The sequence below is a fragment of the Schistocerca nitens genome, chromosome 2, assembly GCF_023898315.1.
Source record: "Schistocerca nitens isolate TAMUIC-IGC-003100 chromosome 2, iqSchNite1.1, whole genome shotgun sequence".
NCBI classification, from domain to species: domain Eukaryota; kingdom Metazoa; phylum Arthropoda; class Insecta; order Orthoptera; family Acrididae; genus Schistocerca; species Schistocerca nitens.
The window spans coordinates 241,064,658-241,088,335 of record NC_064615.1 but is presented as its reverse complement, the minus strand read 5'-3'; the positions used below and the strand labels follow the sequence as shown (position 1 = coordinate 241,088,335).

The 23,678-nt window shown below is 46.8% G+C and overlaps 1 protein-coding gene and 2 pseudogenes across 1 annotated transcript in view; 2 read left to right on the top strand and 1 right to left on the bottom strand.

Moving 5' to 3' along the window:
• Positions 1-23,678, top strand: part of LOC126235959 (protein 5NUC-like) — a 260,942-nt gene that overhangs the window by 120,302 nt on the left and 116,962 nt on the right. The window lies entirely within an intron of this gene.
• Positions 7,963-8,080, top strand: LOC126237805 (5S ribosomal RNA; annotated as a pseudogene).
• Positions 20,244-20,361, bottom strand: LOC126238438 (5S ribosomal RNA; annotated as a pseudogene).

Here is a 23,678-nt window from a genome sequence, read left to right as displayed (position 1 = left end):
TACTTCGCGCAATATCCTTTCTTCCAGCAGTGCTAGTCCCTCAAGTTTTGCGGCAGAACATCTGTGAAGTTTTGAAGTTAGGAGACACGAGGTAGTGGCGAACGGGTCGCGGGCCTTGCTGCGGTAGCTCAATTGGTGAGTACTTGCCCGCGAAAGGCCAAGGTCTCGAGTTCGAGTCACGGTCCGGCACACAATATTAACCTGAAAGGAAGTTTCATTTATTGAGTACAGCTGCAGAGTTTCGGATCCTCACCAGATTGGATTAAAGGACGGCATCGAAGCAATTCAAGGACGTTCTGGTAGATTTGTGGCCGGTAGTTTCGATCAACTATGCAAGTAGCACAGAAGCGCTACGTGAGCTGCTTGTGTTGCACACGTGCTACGTGAGCTGCAGTGGGAATCCCTGGAGGGAAGACAACGTTCTTTTCGCGAAAGACTATTGAGAAAGTTTAGAGAACTGGCATTTGTGACAGACTGCATGACTGAATAATACTAGTACTACAAAGTACCCTCCATCGTGCACCGTACGGTAAATATACACTCCTGGAAATGGAAAAAAGAACACATTGACACCGGTGTGTCAGACCCACCATACTTGCTCCGGACACTGCGAGAGGGATGTACAAGCAATGATCACACGCACGGCACAGCGGACACACCAGGAACCGCGGTGTTGGCCGTCGAATGGCGCTAGCTGCGCAGCATTTGTGCACCGCCGCCGTCAGTGTCAGCCAGTTTGCCGTGGCATACGGAGCTCCATCGCAGTCTGTAACACTGGTAGCATGCCGCGACAGCGTGGACGTGAACCGTATGTGCAGTTGACGGACTTTGAGCGAGGGCGTATAGTGGGCATGCGGGAGGCCGGGTGGACGTACCGCCGAATTGCTCAACACGTGGGGCGTGAGGTCTCCACAGTACATCGATGTTGTCGCCAGTGGTCGGCGGAAGGTGCACGTGCCCGTCGACCTGGGACCGGACCGCAGCGACGCACGGATGCACGCCAAGACCGTAGGATCCTACGCAGTGCCGTAGGGGACCGCACCGCCACTTCCCAGCAAATTAGGGACACTGTAGCTCCTGGGGTATCGGCGAGGACCATTCGCAACCGTCTCCATGAAGCTGGGCTACGGTCCCGCACACCGTTAGGCCGTCTTCCGCTCACGCCCCAACATCGTGCAGCCCGCCTCCAGTGGTGTCGCGACAGGCGTGAATGGAGGGACGAATGGAGACGTGTCGTCTTCAGCGATGAGAGTCGCTTCTGCCTTGGTGCCAATGATGGTCGTATGCGTGTTTGGCGCCGTGCAGGTGAGCGCCACAATCAGGACTGCATACGACCGAGGCATCATGGTGTGGGGAGCGATCTCCTACACTGGCCGTACACCACTGGTGATCGTCGAGGGGACACTGAATAGTGCACGGTACATCCAAACCGTCATCGAACCCATCGTTCTACCATTCCTAGACCGGCAAGAGAACTTGCTGTTCCTACAGGACAATGCACGTCCGCATGTATCCCGTGCCACCCAACGTGCTCTAGAAGGTGTAAGTCAACTACCCTGGCCAGCAAGATCTCCGGATCTGTCCCCCATTGAGCATGTTTGGGACTGGATGAAGCGTCGTCTCACGCGGTCTGCACACGTCCAGCACGAACGCTGGTCCAACTGAGGCGCCAGGTGGAAATGGCATGGCAAGCCGTTCCACAGGACTACATCCAGCATCTCTACGATCGTCTCCATGGGAGAATAGCAGCCTGCATTGCTGCGAAAGGTGGATATACACTGTACTAGTGCCGACATTGTGCATGCTCTGTTGCCTGTGTCTATGTGCCTGTGGTTCTGTCAGTGTGATCATGTGATGTATCTGACCCCAGGAATGTGTCAATAAAGTTTCCCCTTCCTGGGACAATGAATTCACGGTGTTCTTATTTCAATTTCCAGGAGTGTAGTTGATAGCTGTTCTGAACGATAAAGAAAATAATATCACGGACCTCTCCACTGGCGATTCTCCTTCAATCAAAACAGTTACGAGACCTGTGGAGAAACCATGCTAGTGTGTCTGGGACTTCTCATAATCACTAAGGGAATTGGAGGAAGGGCACTCAGCTCACCTACGCCTCAAATGCTTTAGAAAATCACGTTGGCTTGATAGGGTGTCGATTCCTGTTTCTCCTACTTACTGCTCCTTGCTTCACCTCTACAGACAATCTAAATCTGGATAGAGCCTTTCTTAATGCATAAAACAATTAGATGTACGAACTTGAAAAGTTTTCAATTGTTGTTTAAATCAAATTAACCTTTTTTAGCAGTGGCAACGCTAGTTTAGTGCAGCCAAAATCTCTGAGAAAGAAGATCGGATAGTAACAATTTTACTGCTCATCTCTTTCTTGTGGCTCCTCGACGAATCCAAGGATCGCTGAAAGAATTGTTTGCATCTCAGTAGCATGATCCAGGTATTGATTTTCAGAAACGGACACTGTGTGGTTAAAATGCATTCATTTCTTGATTTCACATACTGAATTTTAATGTTTCCACATTTTCTATAAATTTAGAGCTTTTCATTATCGTCAGTCGCAAGGTTCCACAGATCAAAAATTATACTCCCTCTTCAAAACAAGACAAACGGAAGATTTGATTAGATGCAATTTTCGTGCCAATTGATCGATAATGAGGGGATCCACCAGATGTAGAACATGTCAAATGTACAACAATACATCAACGCGTAATAACAGTCTCAATTTTCTTCATACAGAATCATTTGATTTAATTTCCAAGGATAACATCATGAAACTGTGAATGTTAAACGCGGCAGTATGTGCCAACAACTACATCTCACTCCCGCCATTATGTACAACTTTCAACTATTAACCAAGATGGACAAAGATTGTATATATATCAAAGAAATACTTTTACGTAACAAATGATTTACTTATCGGTGCTATTTCCTTTGAAGTAATTTCAAAAATTTTAAAATTTTTAATGTTGATGACTTCAGATTAAAATAACAAATATAGAAATAAATCCAGTATATGAAAAATAATTAAGTTATTTGAAAAATAATGAAACTCATGTTATTCATGTTATTAAAACTACAACATGTGAAATACTAATAATTATGAATTTCTTTGTGTCGTATAATAAATTTATAAAGCGTATCGGGTAGTCCTTTCCTTAACCGTATTGAAAGGCACTATGTATAGCGAAAGGTGAGCGCTTGATCAGTCCATTACAGGCCAGACGTTCATTTTCAGTCTGTCCCAATCATACTGAAGTGTACAGATTGCTGAGCTGACGATGTGACAAATGGTTCAAATGGCTCTAAGCACTATGAGACTTAACATCTGAGGTCATCAGTCCTCTAGACTTAGAACTACTTCAACCTAACTAACCTAAGGACATCACACACATCCATGCCCGAGGCAGGATTCGAATCTGCGACCGTAGCGGTCGCGCGGTTCCAGACTGAAGCGCCTAGAACCGCTCGGCCACACCGGCCGGCGACGATGTGACAGACCACGTAGTTACATGACTTGCGAGGAATTTTCTGACTACTGGCCACGCGCCTTAGATCCATCATTTCTGCTTCCTGTTTGCGTCGCAGTGTTCCAGACGTCAAGAACGCCGTTCAGTGTCGTTGATATAGCATGTCGGCACTATCGGTGCATAACTGTGACGCTTCGATGGTGATATCTGTGTTGACAGCCCGATATATTTACTAATTTTGCTGGTAAACGCACGCCCTTAGAGGTTATCTGTGTTTTTTTAGGCAACTGGTGTCACTTTAAACCAATTTGTTCCTCTAATCTGACCCGTCCACAGCGTATGTGTATTTGACCTATGGCTTTCACTTCATCCTGTCCCAATGTCAAATTCAGGTCCCAGTTATGTCGCACAGTGAGTCTCATTTTTATTAGCACAGTTCTTCGAAATCTTTTTCGCATAAGTTTCGATACAATATTTCAATACAACATTTCTACACTCCCGGAAATGGAAAAAAGAACACATTGACACCGGTGTGTCAGACCCACCATACTTGCTCCGGACACTGCGAGAGGGCTGTACAAGCAATGATCACACGCACGGCACAGCGGACACACCAGGAACCGCGGTGTTGGCCGTCGAATGGCGCTAGCTGCGCAGCATTTGTGCACCGCCGCCGTCAGTGTCAGCCAGTTTGCCGTGGCATACGGAGCTCCATCGCAGTCTTTAACACTGGTAGCATGCCGCTACAGCGTGGACGTGAACCGTATGTGCAGTTGACGGACTTTGAGCGAGGGCGTATAGTGGGCATGCGGGAGGCCGGGTGGACGTACCGCCGAATTGCTCAACACGTGGGGCGTGAGGTCTCCACAGTACATCGATGTTGTCGCCAGTGGTCGGCGGAAGGTGCACGTGCCCGTCGACCTGGGACCGGACCGCAGCGACCCACGGATGCACGCCAAGACCGTAGGATCCAACGCAGTGCCGTAGGGGACCGCACCGCCACTTCCCAGCAAATTAGGGACACTGTTGCTCCTGGGGTATCGGCGAGGACCATTCGCAACCGTCTCCATGAAGCTGGGCTACGGTCCCGCACACCGTTAGGCCGTCTTCCGCTCACGCCCCAACATCGTGCAGCCCGCCTCCAGTGGTGTCGCGACAGGCGTGAATGGAGGGACGAATGGAGACGTGTCGTCTTCAGCGATGAGAGTCGCTTCTGCCTTGGTGCCAATGATGGTCGTATGCGTGTTTGGCGCCGTGCAGGTGAGCGCCACAATCAGGACTGCATACGACCGAGGCACACAGGGCCAACACCCGGCATCATGGTGTGGGGAGCGATCTCCTACACTGGCCGTACACCACTGGTGATCGTCGAGGGGACACTGAATAGTGCACGGTACATCCAAACCGTCATCGAACCCATCGTTCTACCATTCCTAGACCGGCAAGGGAACTTGCTGTTCCAACAGGACAATGCACGTCCGCATGTATCCCGTGCCACCCAACGTGCTCTAGAAGGTGTAAGTCAACTACCCTGGCCAGAAAGATCTCCGGATCTGTCCCCCATTGAGCATGTTTGGGACTGGATGAAGCGTCGTCTCACGCGGTCTGCACGTCCAGCACGAACGCTGGTCCAACTGAGGCGCCAGGTGGAAATGGCATGGCAAGCCGTTCCACAGGACTACATCCAGCATCTCTACGATCGTCTCCATGGGAGAATAGCAGCCTGCATTGCTGCGAAAGGTGGATATACACTGTACTAGTGCCGACATTGTGCATGCTCTGTTGCCTGTGTCTATGTGCCTGTGGTTCTGTCAGTGTGATCATGTGATGTATCTGACCCCAGGAATGTGTCAATAAAGTTTCCCCTTCCTGGGACAATGAATTCACGGTGTTCTTATTTCAATTTCCAGGAGTGTATTACACTCTGTTTTGGCATATGTCTTAATGACATCGACTGTAGTTGCAAAAAAACTCCTCAGTCCCTAGTGCTATGCGCAGCTTCCATTAAGTCAGGGTAGATTATTTTTGTTCTTGTTGTTGTATACGTACCGTTTACAGAATAGTACATGATCCAGAACTGAGAATATGGAAGATAGCATTCCGTTTATTACAGAAATGGAGAATTGTTAATAAATGCTCTTTAATAGTCAGACTCCCACTTAGAATTTATTGAACTCGTTTCTTAAATTTTTTTAAGTAGTAGAGTTTCGAAAGTTAAGCCTAACGACTGGCGTTTGTTGACATACACATGATAATAAGCATACATTGTCTGATTTTTCAGACACAAGTATTTCATTGATATTCTCAGAGCAATTCGTGGAATGAAAGAAGATGTATAATATATCTTTAAGAATTTGTTTGTGCATAATACAGTTTGTTGTTTAGCGTTATGAGCTGTTCTCCCATTCTGTTGTTCCGTCTTGAAGTTTTCCCTGTGGCACTGTCTTCCTCTTCTGTCATTGTTGTCCACCTATTTGGTAACAGCGAACGTACAATGTGCTCCATTTCTAAAATCACTGTCTGAAACAACATGAGTGGAGGCCAACCATATGAAATGCTGAAGCTCACTGTCAACTTTTGAATATTTGAGGATGATACACTGCACTGCAAAGCTAAATACCGAGCGAGGTGGTGCAGTGGTTAGCGCTCTGGACTCGCATTCGGGAGGACGATGGTCCAAATTCACGCCCGCCAAAGCTGGTTTAGATTTTCCGTGATTTCCCTAAAATCGCTTCAGGCAAATGCCCGAATGGTTACTTTGAAAGAGCACGGCCGACTTCCTTCCCCATCCTTTCCTAATCAGGATGGGACTGATGACCTCGCTGTTTGGTCCCCTCCCCCCATATCACCCAACCAACCAAGCTACATAAAGTAACATAATATATTTACTGCTAGGCGGGAACGAACGAAGGTGCGGGATGATGATGTCAGAGGTCTTCCAGTCGCACACAGAAGTTTGGACGGCTCATGGCGTGAGAGGCACGCGACTATAGAGCCAAATGGGACTGGCCCCGCAACACGAGGCAGCTGGAGGAACGGGGAAAGACAGTGTGTGTCAAGCAGCCAGCAGTTTTTGTGCAGTATGGTGGTGTTCATCAGTACAAAATGGCCCAGAGACAACACGTGGGATGACTTCACATGGAGAAGAACGATCGGCAAACTAGAAGGAAACGTGTGAACGAGTGCAGTCCAGCTGTTTGGTATTGCTCACAGCATTTTTTTTTTACGTGCATGGGGAGCGTCCTGAGCAGCATGCAGTGCTGCCCGAAGTAGAGGAGGTGGTCGATCACAGTCAACTGCAGCAACAGATGGCAGCTGCATTGTGCAACAGGCAAGAAGGAACCAATGTCAGACAACAGGTGCAATTGCAACCACATTCAACAGCACTGCAAGACACGCAGTCTCACGCTTCACAGTGGCACGGAGACTACATGGGCCGTGGTTCAAAATGGCTCTGAGCACTATGGGACTTAACATCTGAGGTCAGCCCGCATCTCGTGGTCGTGCGGTAGCGTTCTCGCTTCCCACGTCCGGGTTCCCGGGTTCGATTCCCGGCGGGGTCAGGGATTTTCTCTGCCTCGTGATGGCTGGGTGTTGTGTGCTGTCCTTAGGTTAGTTAGGTTTAAGTAGTTCTAAGTTCTAGGGGACTTATGACCACAGCAGTTGAGTCCCATAGTGCTCAGAGCCATTTGAACCATCTGAGGTCAAAAAAATGGTTCAAATGGCTCTGAGCACTATGGGACTTAACGTCTGAGGTCATCAGTTCCCTAGAACTTAGAACTACTTAAACCTAATTAACCTAAGGATATCACACACATCCATGCCCGAGGCAGGATTCGAACCTGCGACCGTAGCGGTCGCGCGGTTCCAGACTGAAGCGTCTAGAACCGCTCGGCCACACGGCCGGCCATGGGGCGTGGCCTCTTTCCTAGATGATCAGTGCGTTGTGTTCCGTTGGCACTGGCACATCGGCGACACCGTTAACATGGTGCCAAGAACATGGTCACTGGACCAACGAGAAGGGAGGTCGCGTGATCTCGGAAGAGAGCAGATTCAGTCTGAATAGTGATTCTGGACTCACCGACATATGGCGAGAGGTGCGAACACATAATGCACCCAGGGAAATTGTCGAACTTGATCCTTTTTTTGGTACATTGTTATGATGCGGCGAGGCATAATGGCGCATGGGCGTACTGATTTTCGAATTTTTTAACGTGGTACGAATTGAGTCGGTAGTAAATAAGTAATAAATTAAAACGCCATGTCCGTTGCTGAAGTTTTTTAAACGTTTTCTCTCCCATCATTTTGTGGAGATGTAAGCAAGAAAAAGTTTCGTATAGATTTGACATTATATGTGAAGTTTGTTCAAAGTTGCTAAGTGTTCTAACTCACAAGCACTGGATGAATAAAGTCCGGGTATTTGTGCGCCGTCAGTTACGCTGCCGAAAGACACGTTTTTTCACTGTAATACTTGTCTTATTGAGCCAACGGACTTACCGCAGTGGTAACGCCGGTTCCCGTCAGATCACCAAAGTTAAGCGCTGTCGGGTTGGGCTAGTAAGTGGATGGGTGGCCATCCGGTCTGCCGAGCTCTGTTGGCAAGCGGGGTGCACTCAGCCCTTGTGAGGCCAATTGAGGAACTACTTGACTGAGAAGTAGCGGCTCCAGTCTCGTAAACTGACATACGGCCGGAAGAGCGGTGTGCTGACCACATGCCTTCCATATCCGCATCAGTGACGCCTGGAGCACTGAGGATGACACGATGGCCGGTCAATACCGTTGCGGCGGTTTGATTGTCTCTTGTTATAACTACCGTGTCCGGATTACACCATCATCGCGGCATTTGTATACATCAAAGCAAGGCATGAAACAACTGAAATCATTTATACGTAGGTGGTATAAATTATGACGTGTCATAACTATACAGTTACTGCACTACCTGAACGGAAAGGCTATAAAACCAAACATGAATCCTTGGACAAGAAGTAGTGTGTAGAACTGATCGTCAGCTGAATGTAAGCTTATCAAAGAATATCTGGACATAGATATTTGTTATGAAGATTAAGCCGAAGCACAGATATAACTGATGCTGCTTCATGCATACAGTGTTAAAAGACTTTAAATACATGTCTCATAAAACGTATGATACAAGGACGGAGTAATATTTTTCTATAAAATTATAAGTCAGTTGTGCAAGAGTATAGTGAAAAAGCGGAATAGCAAAGTCTCAGAACCAAGAGTGTGAATACGCAAAATGTAAAAATAGTACAGAAAAGCATTAAGGTGTAGACAATAAATGAGGAAGATGTGAGGACTAGCATCAAATAAAAGAAAAGATTATACGTAATCCATATAACAAGCGATGCATTTTTTCCAGAATGTATAGGTAACGTACAACATGGTTTTTTTGTTAAGTATGATAACGTAATAGCAAATGGTCTTGCAGCAGTGGTAACACCGCTTCCCGTCAGATCATCGAAACTAAGCGATGTCAGGCTGGGATCGCACTTGAATGGCTTACCATCAGGTCTGCCGAGCGCTGTTGGCAAGTGGGTTGCACTCAGCCCGTGGAGGCAAACTGAGGAGCTACTTGACTCAGAAGTAGCGGCTCCGGTTTCGTAAATCGACGCGGTGTGCTTGCCACATGCTCCTACATATCCGCATCCAGTGGGCTGAGGAGGACACGGCGGCCGGTTGTTACCGATGGGCCTTCATAGCCTGTTGGGGTGGAGTTTAGTTTTTTATAGTACCGTAATACAGCTTTTGATATACTGAGGACGGACAAAAATACCGAAACAACAAAAACACATTTCCATGCGTAATACGGTGTAGGAAACCCGTTACCATTCAAAACGGCTTCCAGTCGTCTCGGAATGGATAAATACAGGTCCTGTATGGTTTTCAATTCGATCTTATACCATATACCATCATTACGTTTCGCTCTTCAGATGTAAACTCGGCAAGAAGCTAGAAACAGTTTGAAAGAAAACTCATTCGACCAAATGACTTTTTTCCATTGCTCCATAGTCCAGGTTTCATGGCGCCGTGTGTTCCTGTTAAAAGCATTTGCATCACCAATGAGCGGTTTTTAAACTGCAGCTCGCCCTGTAATTCCCTGCTTTTGTAGCTTCTGTCGAGTTGTTTTGGAGCTGACAGTGTTCGCAAGTGCGACATGTAGTTCTGCAGTGGCTTTTTCAGCTGTCGTTCTCGTATTTCTAGTGACAATCCTTTTGAACTGCCGTGTGTCACGCTCACTCCACACAACTTTCGTCCGCTTAGCGATTTAGCGGATGATATTTTTCCGCTTTTCCTGTATGCGGTATAACTCTTCGACACGATGCCTCCTGAAACACCCAACACTTCGGCTAGCTTGGTTACAGAAGCATCCAGCATACAAACACCAAAAATTGGCCCAAGTTCGATTGCACTTAGCTCCGACCCAATGCACGCACAACTACACAGAACACTGATCTCGCAACGACTGACACTTGCAACATATTGAAGACACTGCCCAGGTACCTTTCGTGGTCAAATACAGCAGCGGTGCCTGTGGGCTTGACTGGCATCTATGTTGAAGAACGCATTTCTCGTAGTGTTGTCATATTTCTGTCCAGCCCCTGCAGATATGCAAACATTACATTCACGTACATTTAAAAAAATGTCGTTTTTACACACAGGTGACAGAAAGAGGGACCAGACATCTGTCGCATCACATCTGATGTTCTCTGGGGTAAACTCACGTAATACCTCCTAACATCGTGTTGCCCGAGGTAGTCTAACAACTCGACGTGGCAGGGACTCAGCAAGTCCCCTGCAGAAATAATGAGCCATGCTGCCTCTATAGCCGTACATAATTACGAAAATGTGGCCGCTGTAGGATTTTGTGCACGAACTGATCTGTCGATTATGTTTCACAAATGTTCGATGGGATTCGTGTGGGGCGATCTGGATGTCCAAATCATTCGCTCGAACTGTCCAAAATGTTCTTCACACCAATCGCAAACAGCTATGGCCCGGTGACATGGCACATTTCCATCTACACTACTGCCTAGTAAAATTGCTACACCACGAAGATGGCGTGCTACAGACGCGAAATTTAACCGGCAGGAAGAAGTTGCTGTGATATGCAAATGATTAGCTTTTCAGAGCATTCACACAAGGTTGGCGCCGGTGGGGACAACTACAACGTGCTGACATGAGGGAAGTTTCCAACCGATTTCTCAAGCAGCATTTGACCGGCGTTGCCTGGTGAAACGTTGTTGTGATGCTCCGTGTAAGGAGGAGAAATGCGTATCATCACGTTTCCGACTTTGATAAAGGTCGGATTGTAGCCTATCGCGATTGCGGTTTATCGTATCGCAACATTGCTGCTCGCGTTGGTCGTGATCCAATCAGTGTTAGCAGAATATGGTATCGGTGGGTTCAGGAGGGTAATACGTAACGCCGTGCTGGATCCCAACGGCCTCGTATCACTAGCAGTCTACAAGACACGCATCTTATCCGCATGGCTGTAACGGATCGTGCAGCCACGTCTCGATCCCTGAGTCAACAGATGGTGACGTTTGCAACACAACATCCATCTGCATGAACAGTTAGACGACGTTTGCAGCAGCATGGACTATCAGCTCGGAGACCATGGCTGCGGTTATCCTTGAAGCCGCGTCACAGACAGGAGCGCCTGCGATGGTGTACTCAACGACGAACCTGGGTGCACGAATGGCAAAACCTCATTTTTTCGGATGATTCCAGGTTCTGTTTACAGCATCATGATGGTCGCATCCGTGTTTGGCGACATTGCGGTGAACACACATTGGCAGCGTGTATTCGTCATCGCCATACTGGCTTATCACCCGGCGTGATGGTATGGGGTGCCATTGGTTACACGTCTCGATCACCTCTTGTTCGCATTGATGGCACTTTGAACAGTGGACGTTACATTTCAGATGTGTTACGACACGTGGCTCTACCCTTCATTCGATCCGTGCGAAACCCTACATTTCAGCAGGATAATGCACGACCGCATGTTGCAGGTCCTGTACGGGCCTTTCTGGATACAGAAAATGTTCGACTGCTGCCCTGGCCAGCACATTCTCCAGATCTCTCACCAACTGAAAACGTCTGGTCAATGGTGGCCGAGCAACTGGCTCGTCACAATACGCCAGTCACTACTCTTGATGAACTGTGGTATCGTGTTGAAGCTGCATGGGCAGCTGTACCTGTACACGCCATCCACTCTCTGCCTGACTCAATGCCCAGGCGTATCAAGGCCGTTATTACGGCCAGAGGTGGTTGTTCTGGGTACTGATTTCTCAGGATATATGCACTCAGATTGCGTGAAAATGTAATCACATGTCAGTTTTTTTTTTTTTTTACTTTATTGTTATTTTAAAGCCAGTACAACAGGCAGGCTGTCAGCAGCACACTATGCTGCTCTTCAGCCATAGAATATACAAGCAGTAGAAACAGGAGAAAACATAAAAGTTACAAAAGGTGGGCAATAAAAAAGGAGACACAGAGAGACACACACGGAGCCGTTCACACTCATCGAGAATCCACACTGCTAACAGATGAGACGACGCACAAACACTGAAGATGACGATGGCACTGGTGAACGAGGGAGTGCGACGGTGAACACGGAACACTAAACATGACGGCACACACGAAACACTGATGGCGGTGATCTCCGGCGCGCGAATGTCCACTTGGCGTGTGCGAGTCCGGGGACCTGCCAAGAGGGGAACAGGGGTGAGGTGGGGGAGAGGGGAGAAAAAGGATGCCAAGGGCGGAGGAGACGGGGGTAGGAGGAGAGGGACAGTGGAGGGGAGGCCCGGGGGAGGAGGGGGGATTGAAGGAGGAGGGAGGGAGAGGAGGGTGCCCAGAGGAGCAAGCACAGGAGGAGGGCGGGAGGATCAAAGTTGGTAGGAGGGGTAGATGGAGGGGAGGAGGGCATCATCAGGGAGGGGGAGCTGGCGGAAGCCACCTTGGGAGAGGGTAAGGAGGGTGGACAGATGGAGACCGGGCGGGACGTGGGAATACAGGCGCGGCAGCGGGCGGGGGTGGGAGAGGATCGGGGAGACGAGCGGGTGAGGAGGGTCGAGTTTACGGGAGGTGTACAGGATACGTATCCGTTCAAGGAAAAGGAGGAGGTGGGGGAAGGGGATGAGATCATACAGGATCCGCGTGGGGGAGGGGAGACGGATGCGATAGGCGAGGCGGAGAGCATGGCGTTCAAGGATTTGGAGGGATTTATAAAAGGGAGGGGGGGCGGAGATCCAAGCCGGATGGGCATAACAAAGGATAGGGCGGATGAGGGATTTATAGGTGTGGAGGATGGTGGAGGGGTCCAGACCCCACGTACGGCCGGAGAGGAGCTTGAGGAGATTGAGTCGGGAGCGTGCCTTGGCTTGGATTGTCCGGAGGTGGGGAGTCCAGGAGAGGCGACGGTCGAGGGTGACGCCAAGGTACTTAAGGGTGGGAGTGAGGGCGATAGGACGGCCATAGATGGTGATGTAGAAATCAAGGAGGCGGAAGGAAGGGGTGGTGTTGCCTACAATGATCGCCTGGGTTTTGGAGGGATTGACCTTGAGCAACCACTGGTTGCACCAAGCGGTGAACCGGTCAAGATGGGATTGGAGAAGGTGTTGGGAGCGCTGCAGGGTGGGGGCAAGGGCAAGGAAGGCGGTGTCATCGGCAAACTGGAGAAGGTGGACGGGGGCTGGCGGCGGCGGCATGTCCGCCGTGTACAAAAGGTACAGAAGGGGGGAGAGGACGGAGCCTTGGGGCACACCGGCAGAGGGGAAAAAGGTGTAGGAATCTGCGTTATGGATGGTGACATAGGAAGGACGGCGGGAGAGAAAGGAGCCGATCAGACGGACGTAGTTAATGGGAAGGGCGAAGGTTTGGAGCTTGAAGACGAGACCGGAATGCCATACTCGGTCATAGGCACGTTCGAGGTCCAGGGAGAGGAAGATTGCGGAGCGACGGGAATTAAGCTGTTCGGAAAGGAGATGAGTGAGGTGAAGGAGAAGGTCGTTGGAAGAGAAGGACGGCCGAAAGCCACACTGGGTAACAGGAAGAAGGCGGTGCTGGCGGAGATGCTGGTGGATGCGGCGGGTGAGGATAGATTCCAGGACCTTGCTGAAGGCCGAGGTAAGGCTGATGGGGCGGTAGGAGGAGACGGCGGACGGTGGTTTGCCGGGTTTAAGGAACATGAGGATACGTGAGGTTTTCCACAGGTCGGGGTAGTAACCGGTGGACAGGACTACATTGTAGAGCCTGGCCAGGGTGGAGAGGAAAGAGACAGGAGCTTCACGAAGGTGACGGTAGGCACATGTCAGTTCTAGTCTAATATATTTGTCCAATGAATACCCGTTTATCATCTGCATTTCTTCTCGGTCTAGCAATTTTGATGGCCAGTAGTGTACATTATCTACGCGATACTATCGCTATTTGTACAGGGTGTTTCAAAAATGACCGGTATATTCGAAATGGCAATAAAAACTAAACGAGCAGCGATAGAAATACACCGTTTGTTGCAATATGCTTGGGACAACAGTACATTTTCAGGCGGACAAACTTTCGAAATTACAGTAGTTACAATTTTCAACAACAGATGGCGCTGCAAGTGATGTGAAAGATATAGAAGACAACGCAGTCTGTGGGTGCGCCATTCTGTACGTCGTCTTTCTGCTGTAGGCGTGTGCTGTTCACAACGTGCAAGTGTGCTGTAGACAACATGGTTTATTCCTTAGAACAGAGGAGTTTTCTGGTGTTGGAATTCCACCGCCTAGAACACAGTGTTGTTGCAACAAGACGAAGTTTTCAACGGAGGTTTAATGTAACCAAAGGACCGAAAAGCGATACAATAAAGGATCTGTTTGAAAAATTTCAACGGACTGGGAACGTGACGGATGAACGTGCTGGAAAGGTAGGGCGACCGCGTACGGCAACCACAGAGGGCAACGCGCAGCTAGTAAAGCAGGTGATCCAACAGCGGCCTCGGGTTTCCGTTCGCCGTGTTGCAGCTGCGGTCCAAATGACGCCAACGTCCACGTATCGTCTCATGCGCCAGAGTTTACACCTCTATCCATACAAAATTCAAACGCGGCAACCCCTCAGCGCCGCTACCATTGCTGCACGAGAGACATTCGCTAACGATATAGTGCACAGGATTGATGACGGCGATATGCATGTGGGCAGCATTTGGTTTACTGACGAAGCTTATTTTTACCTGGACGGCTTCGTCAATAAACAGAACTGGCGCATATGGGGAACCGAAAAGGCCCATGTTCCAGTCCCATCGTCCCTGCATCCTCAAAAAGTACTGGTCTGGGCCGCCATGTCTTCCAAAGGAATCATTGGCCCATTTTTCAGATCCGAAACGATTACTGCATCACGCTATCTGGACATTCTTCGTGAATTTGTGGCAGTACAAACTGCCTTAGACGACACTGCGAACACCTCGTGGTTTATGCAAGATGGTGCCCGGCCACATCGCACGGCCGACGTCTTTAATTTCCTGAATGAATATTTCGATGATCGTGTGATTGCTTTGGACTATCCGAAACACACAGGAGGCGGCGTGGATTGGCCTCCCTATTCGCCAGACATGAACCCCTGTGACTTCTTTCTGTGGGGACACTTGAAAGACCAGGTGTACCGCCAGAATCCAGAAACAATTGAACAGCTGAAGCAGTACATCTCATCTGCATGTGAAGCCATTCCGCCAGACACGTTGTCAAAGGTTTCGGGTAATTTCATTCAGAGACTACGCCATGTTATTGCTACGCATGGTGGATATGTGGAAAATATCGTACTATAGAGTTTCCCAGACCGCAGCGCCATCTGTTGTTGAAAATTGTAACTACTGTAATTTCGAAAGTTTGTCTGCCTGAAAATGTACTGTTGTCCCAAGCATATTGCAACAAACGGTGTATTTCTATCGCTGCTCGTTTAGTTTTTATTGCCGTTTCAAATATACCGGTCATTTTTTAAACACCCTGTATATGTCCTTATCGCTGTCCCATAACTTTTGTCGCCTCAATGCCCAGGTATCTTATCTGACGTAGAAAGTGTCGTTGCTAGCACAGTGCTGGGTAGGAAGTATAATGTGCATGCTAATGTGAGATATAGAATTAACGACTACGTGATGTAGTAAGTGTTGAGTGTAACAACAGTGTAGTGTCCTTTAATAGTCTATTGTTTACTCGTACGCATATAAACATGACTGTTTACGGCCTGTGGAAACGACAGCTGTTGCCTACCTGAGAAGGCAAGGGCATCCGGCCGTAGCCCCTTGGCCAATGAAGCTACGGATGTTGGTCAAGGATCTTGGCGCTTATCGGCTGTCGCGTCCCACTAGCCTCGTGTGTTGTACAGATCACGCAATCCCCCGTACATGCTTGGCTGGTGCAACAGCAGAGCAGGCGGCTTTATAGTTCTGTTGTGAGTGACGCAGCACGAGATATGGCCCAGTGTTCATCCTGAGCAGTGCGACAACATCCACGAGGCAGCCGCCAGCATGACGAGGTCAAACACTCGTGCCACTATCGCGAAAGCTGAATACTAGCATTTCCACGTGCTTCGAACCTGCTAATTTAGCGACTTTACAATAAACAGCTAGAGTCGTGTTCAAGAAACTTGATGGAAGCAGTAACTAAGGACTTTTCAGGAAGAGCGTAGCTGCATGAGGCAGAATCCTAACAGAGGCCTTTTACAAGTCATCTGGGTACACAATACACAGGCCTGGAAGGGGTTGCTTACACCATTGAGACCAAGGAGAAATCTCCCAGTTCACAGAGACCAAAGCGTAACTGTTAATAAAGAGGGCCCAGTTGAGAAGATTTTCCAACATGGACCACACTTCCACAGTTGGCTTCAAGCATGCGATAAACATGGAGTGCAGTGCAGGCGAGGAGGAAAGTAAGAGGATCACCACAGGATTTGTAATTTGCAGTTTTATATACCCTACCTTATCCTCTCTAGCAATCCGAGGCAGGCTGTAGATATTCCGAGGCTATCGTGAGAGTGTGAGCTACAAATGGAGCCCTGAGATCAGCAGGTTTTCCTGTAGGTTCCCTTCTGATCTCAAAATGCAGTTATTGAACTATATGAAATAACTTCATCATAACTTCTGGACTTTGCGTTAGGACGTTCAATTGAACTATATGAAATAACTTCATCATAACTTCTGAAGTTTGCGTTAGGACGTTCAATTGAACTATATGAATTAACTTCATAATAACTTCTGCGCGAGGACGTTCAAACTGCACTGTTGGCTGCGAGGCATGATGGGAATTAGTATAGTTTGGTTTAGCGACGAATCCCGCTTTCATTTGGATGGGTTCGTCAATAAGGAAAATTGGCGCATTTGGGGGATTGAGAATCCGCATTTCGCGATCGATAAGTCTCGTCACCCCCGACAAGTGACTGTGTGGTGTGCAATGTCCACTCACGGAAAAATCGATGCGATATTCCTTGATGGCATGGTGACTACCGAACGGTACTTGAAGATTTTGGAAAATGATTTCGTCCCTGTTATTCAAAGTGAACCTGATTTCGACAAGATGTGGTTCATGCAAGACGGAGCTCGACGCCATCGAAGCAGGAGTGTGTTTGATGTCCTGGAGGAGCACTTTGAGGACCGCATTCTGGCTCTGGAGTACCCAGAGGCCACTGGCATAGGCCTCGATTGGCCGCCATATTCTTCGGATCTGAACTCTTGTGATTCCTTTTTGTGAGTCTATATTAAAGAGAAGATGTACAGCAATAGCCCCAAAACCATTGCTGAGCTGAAAACACCCATTCAGGAGGCCATCGTCAGCATCGATGTTCCGACACTTCAGCGGGTCATGCAGAATGTCGCTATTCGTCTGCGCCACATCGCCAATGACGGCACGCATATCGAACACGTTATCACCTAAATCCAAATATCTGTAGTGACGTTTACATGTTGAATAAAGTGTGTGCACCTCTTAGTTTGTAACTAATTAAATTTTTTTCATATAGTTCAATAATTGTCACCCTGTAAGCTCAAGATGAGGATGTAGAGGGAAGCTTCTGAAGCAAATAGTGTATTCACAATGAGTTACCTGCCACTCAACATAATGAGTAATCAATAGCTAGCCAATTGGATGCTTAAGACAGCTGAATATTAATTGGTGAAATCTCATTGTTGCACCGCATAATACGAGTTGTATTATCTGACCTGCGGCGTGTACAGGCTCCCTATGACCTGAACTTTTCTACCCTTTTTTCGTTTCTTGTTGGTGAAGAAGGTAGAGTACACCACATAACGTATCGCAGTTTTCTCGAGCGCACTGTACACACTATATGATCAGAAATATCTGGATACCGTACCATTATTCACTGTGGAACTGACCGCTGCATGTCACGAAGGGAGAACTCGCCATTATAAAAGGAGGCGGAGAGTACGAATATTGTGTTTTCAATAGAGAAGCAGTGACAGCAGGCTGCGTCGGCCCAGAGAGCTTAGTGCCTTCGAACGTTGCTTAATCATTGCATGTCACCTAAGAAACAAATCCAAAGCTGCCCAAGTCGAAGCGAAGGAACTGCAACAGCTAAACCAAGACGAGGAAGACCTCATGTACTGGCGGATAGGAACCATCGAGCATTGCGGACGTTTGTTCTCAAAAATTGCGTGAATTCGGCGGAAGGAATTACTTGTGAGTTCCCAAGTGCTACCAGCAGACAAGTTAGCACACAGACTGTGCATAGGGAGGTAAAAAGAGTAGTCTACAATGCTCGAGGAGTTCCACACAGCGTCCAACACAGACATTTCTTTCTTTCTTTCTTTTTTTTTTTTTTTTTTTTTTTTTTTTTTTTTTTTTTTTTTTTTTAAAATAGCCAAGATCGCACATTGGAAATTTTATAGCTTGTTTCAACCGTTAGCGGTCATCTTCAGATCAAAATACTGACAGCAGTGCCTAAGATAAGAGGGCACTTTGTCAATTGACTGTCAACGTAAGTGAATGTTATTAACAGCCAATTGATAGAGTATCTCTTATCTTAGACACCACTGTATATATTTCAATCTGGAGATGATTGATAATGTCGGGACTAATTATCAGACTTCCTATATACAGACTTAGCCAGTAAAGATATTACCAAAAAAAAATTCAACTTAATTCGACTTCAAGTAATACATCGCGTCTCTAACACTGACAATCCCAGGTAGCTATGGTACTGCCTTTTCTGGTTGTGGCTCTTGAAGAATGGGGTGCCATTCCTCCATAGACGTTCGGATACTTCCTTGAAAATGTCCCCAGCTGATTTCAAGAATTCATAATCCACACTAATGGTCACTAAAAACTTTTGATCACATACTTTATCTCACGGGACCTGCTCGGGGAACTTAATTGGGAATTTTATTAATAAATTCCGTCAACTGGATTTATAACTTATCTGTTATGCCAAACTAAATTTCAGAGTAACAACTTCGTGAGCAGGGCTTTCTACTGTTACCTAAGGACGCTCATAGCAATGTCAACGCGCCAGACACGTGTCCTTACATAATAACAGAAAGCCCTGAAGATGCAGCGGTTACTTCGAAAACCTATAAAAGTGGCACAACTGCATTTATTAACTATTCCACTTATTTCACTGTCTCAGTTTACCAAGAATAGGCACTATGCCTACCATGAAACTTGATAAACGGGAATCTTTGGAAGAATGGTACGTAGTTCTCGCGGTTGAATTTATTGAGAACCTGTATTCGATGAAGATTGTGGGACCACTGTGCATCCATCGTAGTGTATCTCCCGTAGGGATTACGGGAATAAGACAGATAAGGTCACGTGCCGGGGCCTATATAAATTTTCGCCTCGCTCAGTAAGCTAATGGATGACGAAAGAAAATCGACAACAGTGGTACAACAGTTCGATATACGCATCGAAAAGCTATGACAGAATTCAGGAGTGGAATTGAAATTTAGGGCGAAATGATATAAATGATAAGATTCGCTGATGACATTGCTATCCTCAATGAAAGTGAGCAAGAGTTACGTGATCTACAGAATGGAATGAACAATTCACTGAGGCCGAGCGGTCTAGGGCGCTGCAGTCATGGACTGTGCAGCTGGTCCCGGCGGAGGCTCGAGTCCTCCCTCGGGCATGGGTGTGTGTGTTTGTCCTTAGGATAATTTAGGTTAAGTAGTGTGCAAGCTTAGGGACTGATGACCTTAGCAGTTAAGTCCCATAAGATTTCACACATTTTTTTTAATTCACTGAGCACAGAACGTGGATAGACAGGAATCCTACGAAAACCGAAAGTAAAGATGAGTAGCAGAAATAAAATTACCGGTAAACTTCAAAACTGGGAACCACGAAGTAGGTGAAGCTATGGAATTTACCAACGTGAAAGCAAAATAAAACATGGTGAAGGAAGCAAGGCGGACGTAAAAAGCAGGCTAGTGCAGGCAAAGAGAGCAATTGTCGCCAAAAGAAGTCTACTAGTATCAAACATCGACCTTAACTCGAGGAAGGACTTTCTGAGAATGTACGTTGATGCACAGCATTGTATGATAGTCAGCAGCAGCAGCAGCGGCACTCCGTCATCAGGCCACAGGTGGCCCACCGGGACCATCCGACCGCCGTGTCATCCTCAGTTGAGGGTGCGGATAGGAGGGGCGTGTGGTCAGCACACCGCTCTCCCGGTCGATATGATGGTTTTCTTTGACCGGAGCCGCTACTGTTCGGTCGAGTAGCTCCTCAATTGGCATCACGAGGCTGGGTGCACCCCGAAAAATGGCAACAGCGCATGGCGGCCCGGATGGTCACCCATCCAAGTGCCGGCCACGCCCGACAGCGCTTAACTTCGGTGATCTGACGGGAACCGGTGTATCCTCTGCGGCAAGACCGTTGCCGTGTGATAGTCAAGGACTGTGGAAAAACCAGAGAAGAATAGACTCGATCTGTTTGGTATGTGGTCCCAACAGGGTTATTCCATGCTGACGTTACAAACTTTCAGGAACGATGTAGAAGGGTACATGTATCAGTTTGAGGTAAGGGACCCTGATACCTCTGTCAATGGAATACGTGTACTGATACTGTTATTGGTAATATTGTAGGATATGCAACGTTCAGAGGTGGTAGGCTAATAAGGACCAAAACAAGAAAGCAATGTCTAGTAAACAAGGGCTCTAAAAGGCATATCTTAACAACAATGAGCACTTGTTCATCTTCGATACTGTCAAACACATCTCTTCTACAGCAAGCTCTTTGGTTTCCATATTTTTGGAGGTTGTAGTACGGACCAAAACAAGAAAAAATTGTCCAGTAAATATGGCCTCTAAATTGCATACCTGAAGAGTTATGGGCACATGTTGGGCAGAAGAGGAGTGTCTCACACTAGCGAAGAAGAAAGCCATTGTTTACTTGTCATTTTCTTCTTGTTTTGGCCCATAACACCGCCTTCAAAGTTATGAAAACCAAAGAGCTTGTAGTAGAAGAGACGTGTGTCACAGTATCGAAGATGAACTGGTGCTCATAGCTCTTCAGGTAGGCATTTTAGAGGCCATGTTTACTAGACATTATTTGTTCTTCTTTTGGCACATACTTACTTCCGGAAGTTGGGTATCCTACAATTCAAGGCTACTATAGAGAGGAATAACTGTAGAGGAATGCAGAGATCGAAATATATCCAACAAATAATTGAGGACTTTGGGTTCAAATGCTACTCTGAGATGAAGACTTTGGCACAGAATTCGTGGCGGACTGCACTGAACAAGCCTGAATATGGATGATTTTTTTTAAAAAAAAGTTTTAATACCCTGTCGAAGACTGTGGCATTAGCGACGGAGTGCTAGTTCGAGTTGGTGCAGGATGCGGAAGGAAATCGGCCCTGCTCCTTTAAGTGAAACGTCCCAGCATTCGCGGTACGCGGTATGGGGAAATCACAAGAAACGCAAATCTCGATTTCCAGGCGGGTACTGGAATCACTGTTCTCCCGTATACGTTTCCTGTGTCATAACAACTCCGCCACATCACTGGGCAGTAACTCGACTGAGAACAGTTGCAAGCTTTAGAAGAATGCGTTTGACTAATAAGGTCGTACTATTAATCTTCGTTACTAACGTATTAGCACAATCTGCGCCAACTACAATCCTCACAGATTTCTAAATCTGTGTATCAGTTTTCTTGCCCTGGCGTCCCCAATGAGTGTAATATTATGTTGGTAATAGGCATGTTATATCCGTTTATGTGAAACCAAATGAAACCAATTCTTTCTTGCTATATGCATTTAGCATTTAGTTTTTGAATATCGCCACCGGTGGCCTGAAATATATAACTATTTACGACTCTACAATTTTATTTTACGTACTAGATACTGTACTGCGAGCGTAGAAACAGTTCTAGCACGTTCTGACTTCTTATAACGTAATGATAGTCCAATTTTTTACTAATACACCACACGGAAAGAAAGCATATGGTATACTATGACTTACGCACGGACATTAACACACAGAGTGACGAACATACCAAAGAAACAGTGCAAACTCTTCAAAGTCAAACCAACCAACAATCAAGAGATACAGATTCCTGGAAGCAGCAATATACAAACTTGAATGTGAAATCTGTGATGCAATGTATACATGAATGATATAGAGGAATTTTAAAACACGATACAAAGAGCACATCGGTCACTGAAGTGTGAAGCAAACCATTCCAGATCCACAGGGCACTTACAGCACTAAGGTCGTCATCACACCAACATAGAACAACACAATAAAATCATCAGGATAAATAACCAAATTAAATACCATATATACCAACGCAGGGAAATTGCCACATCCAGAGAGCTACTGCAAAAACGGATACGTGATAACGTCATAAAAATATAAATAATAAAGAATAGTGATAAAAAATACAGGTATACACATGGCACAACACAAAAACATATACCAACCCACACACACACACACACACACACACACCACCACCACCACCACCACCACCACCACCACCACCACCACGCCACAGATATCAACATGCACACATTCGGCAGTTGACAATAGCATTCAATAACTGGCAAAAACATTGAAAACAAAATTTGAGGGAAACGTATGGTCATGAACTCAGTGCTGTGCCAGTGATAATTCGAATAACTGGGAGCACAAACTTTAAAACCAGCAAAGCGAGCTCTCTTGTAAGGCAGCAGTTTCAAACCTTGTAACTACAACTATGAACTATTATTACTTAAAAGTAAGTCAAAAAGTGCCAAAATTGTTTCCAATATGAAAATACAACATCTAGTCTGTAAAACAAAATAGTATACATAGAAATATGTATATATTACGGGCCATTGATGATGCCTTTCAGAACGCAAAAGCCGAAACGCGATTGGCCTGATAAAACTGTTTTTTTCAGGTGCACGTAGCCGCACATAATGTGACAATTATCAGCATAACCAATACTTCGGAGTCCTCACTGGAGCACGTACGCAATTTTCCATACCTGGCAACCTTTCACCATGAGGTGACTATAAGTGTCCCTGTATTACTTGCAGTCTCCGGAAATCTAACACATCGAACCTTCAGGTATAAAGAACTCACTGTGCGGTCATAACTCATGGAGTATGCGCTGCCTTATACGCACAAAGCTCGTATCGTCGAATTATCATAAAACGTGAGCGCTTCTGTGCAAGGAGCCCACGACAGACTTAAATCCCTAAAACTAGTGAACGGCAACTCCCGTGGTCACCTCCACTCCACCACCACTCGTACGACAGCCCTATTCGACCTTCTGTTATGTTTCCCAACTTAGAATAGATTTCCGTTCCTCTTGAATTCTATCACTACACGCAAGCTCTTGGTTGTCGTTTCCTCTGTCTGGCCTCCTTCCTCCAACTAGCATCCTATACTTCTTAAGTAACTTCCCATTCCATCTCTAAATTCTTAAAACATTTCCGGATATTTTACATAACCTGAAAGTTGACCAGCAAATTACCACTATGTAGCGCCTCCACCAATACATACCTCCCCTTCGCGTCCACATATCGTCCAGCCAGTTCCAAGGTAACTGTAACAAGTCCTTACTTCCGCATCCAGAAAGTTGTTCACAATTTAATTTTCCTGTCCATAAGATCCGTTATCGTTACCTCTCACGTTGTGGGAGTCAGTCATGCTAAAACTAACATAACTCCAATTATTATCCTTCCACAGTTACTGACAGCTACATTTCC